This window comes from Pelophylax lessonae (genome assembly GCF_965119305.1).
Source record: "Pelophylax lessonae genome assembly, chromosome: 8".
Lineage (NCBI taxonomy): Eukaryota > Metazoa > Chordata > Amphibia > Anura > Ranidae > Pelophylax > Pelophylax lessonae.
This window is the reverse complement of record NC_138775.1, coordinates 227,620,696-227,623,686: the sequence shown is the minus strand read 5'-3', so window position 1 is coordinate 227,623,686 and position 2,991 is coordinate 227,620,696.

The following is a 2,991-nucleotide window of genomic DNA, read 5'->3' as shown; positions in this document are numbered from 1 at the left end:
ATATTGGCCGATATTTTCGTACATTTAACATTTTAATTTTTTTTAATTTTTATTAGTTGACAGGTACTCTTGCAGACAAAGAGAGACATTGCGCCCAAACAACCAGTGGATGAAAAGCCTGTGTATAACCTCAGCAGCTCCGATGGGGACTCCTGGGTGCAGAGTCAGATCAGTGAGAAGGCTGGAAGTTAGGGAGCGCTTCTGGTAATAATTGTATTAATGAAATCAGTCACAAACACCTGATGGTAAATGGCATAGTGGTGGAAAAAGCCTGAAAAAGGTTTATTGCATAAAATCAATAGAAGTTAAAAACACACACTGGTCGAATGTCGAGCTGAGCCCGTGCACTTGCCCCCGTGATGTACTGCTAGCTTGGTTTCTGGCCAGTGTCAACGTCGCCAGCAGGCGTCCATGCCGTCACATGGATGGATGGATGCTTGATGTGACAGGGATCCGAGTGGACCAACGGTCCATAGACCGATACAGGAAACACTTGCGCCGGACAGCTGAAGCAGTGGTGGCGCAGAAGATGACGTCACTCCACCGTGCCAGCAAGAGACAGGGAGGAAGAGCCTACGACTCCTACAGTAGTAGAGCCAACGGTCCCGTCACCATGACTCTTGCCAGTGGAATGACGTCATCTCCCTCACCGATTTCACTTCAGCTGTCCGGTGCAAGTCTTTCCTGTATCGGTCTGTGTACAGTTGGTCCACCTGGAGCCCTGTCACATCAAGCGTCCATCCTTGTGACAGCACGGACGCCTGCTGGCGATGTTGACACTGGCCAGAAACCCAGCTAGCAGTACATCGGCGGTGGGGGCAAGTACACGGGCTCAGCCCGACATCCGACCAGTGTGTGTTTTTAACTTCTATTTATTTTATGCAATAAACTGTGTAGTTTTTCCCACCACTATGCCGTTTACCATCAGGCGTTTGTGACTGATTTCATTAATACAATTATTACCAGAAGCGCTCCCTAACTTCCAACCTTCTCACTCAATATTTGGAATATCGGCAAAATTGGCCAGTTTCGGGGCCGATATAGATATATCGGCAAAAGTCAATATCGGCCCTCGATATATCGGCCTTGCCGATAATCGGTCGATCCCTAATTTACATCTAGCACACTAGCTAGAGGGTGTTACATATACTTGGATTTTGAAAAAGCGTTTGACACAGTTTCCTACTAATGTGTATGTTAAAATCTATAGGTTTCATTCTGCAAAAGAAAACTGGTCTTAATAACTGGATTCACATTACATTTACATTTACTTATATTTTGTTGTTTGTGAGACTCCATATCTTTTCTATTAAAGATCACATGAGACATGAGGTTTGACAAATCTTTTATTGTTTGATTTTTGTACACTGTTTTTTCTTTGTGTTTGTTGTTGCGTTTTTTTCTTTTTTTGTTCTTTGTCTGTCTCTATAAACCCAAAAATATATCTTTAAAAAAAAAATCTGGATTTAGAGAGAAGTGATTGTCACATGCAGAAAAAACAATCCGACCTGCTGGCATGTGTGATGACTTTACAGAAACAGACCCGCCAATGCATTTTCCCTAAAAAGGCATCATAAAGGCATCATAAAGGATAGAGCCTCCTTCTTCGATGGTGCCTACTTGGGGGAAATGCGTTTGGCGTAGCTGCTTCTGTAATGTCATCATGCACGCTGGCGGGTCCTACAGTGGTGCTTGAGATTGTCTTTTCCGTGTGTGATACTGCTTGCTACATAAGTTTAATATTCCCTAATTAAAGAGGTTAAACCGAGAAGAGAAGCCAACCCCCTGAGCTGAAAGTGTTCTAATACAAACAATCTTTTTTTTTTATGGTTCTGGACATGCTACAGAGCTGAAACTTCACATGTACACCTTTTAGACCCCCCAGATCTGAAATCCAAAGTAAAAATCAAAAAATCTCTTTCTTTTTTTTTAAATTTTTTCAATAATTGGCTTTTTTATCAAAAATGACAATTTTTAAGAACTTTTTTTTGTGTGATTTCAGATCTGGGGGGTCTAAAAAGTGTACATGTGAAGTTTCAGCTCTGTAGCATGTCCAGAACCATAAAAAAAAGGATTGTTTGTATTAGAACACTTTCAGCTCAGGGGGTTGGCTTCTCTTCTCGGTTTAACCTCTTTAATTAGGGAATATTAAACTTATGTAGCAAGCAGCATGTGTATATATACCCCCTATACACATGTTCAGATGTCATGTCTGACATCAAACATGTCCTCAAAAAAGCACTGGCAGTGGCAGCCCCTGCAGCATGAAAAATGCTTGGCTGGTGAGAAGCCATATTCCTGTCCCGAAACAACTCAGAGAAATGATCATTTCTCTATAGCGGTCACCCTGCTATGGAAGGGTTTTGTCACCCTTCCATAGCAGTCACTGTCAGTTAACCCTACACTACACTACGGTCCCTTTACACTTAACACTTTCCCTACAGAAACTAAATTTTTGAAGCTAACTTAAGTGTAAAGGAGCACTCTAACTACACTAGATATCCCTTTCCTCACACTAAAAATAGCTAAATGACACTTTGTAACACATTAGAACAGAACAGCATTCCACTGTACAAGAATGCTAGGAATTTGGCGGGGGCGATCTTATATACTGGGGGGGCGTATTCACTAATGATTGGTCTAGGGACCCCCTAGTCACTCCAATCACATTCCTAGCATTCTCCTGCCCCCTCAATTGGCTTTTGCTAATGGTTCTGGTGCAATCACGGGCTTTTAAAGCCCATTTCCTGAAGCATTGCATTTTGGTCGGTTCTGGTTGCCGAATTCCGAACTTTTTGGGCAAAAAGTTCTAAATTCGGCCGAACCTCGAACACCCAATGTTCGGGCCGAACCGATGGTGGACCCGAACCGTTCGATCATCCCTAGTTCTCTCCTGCTGTCACGTGACATCACTGGTTGCTAGGTGGTAGGCGATACTAGCAACTAGTGCGGTGGGCCAGGCAGTAGAGGCTGAGCGGAGCTGTGGATCAT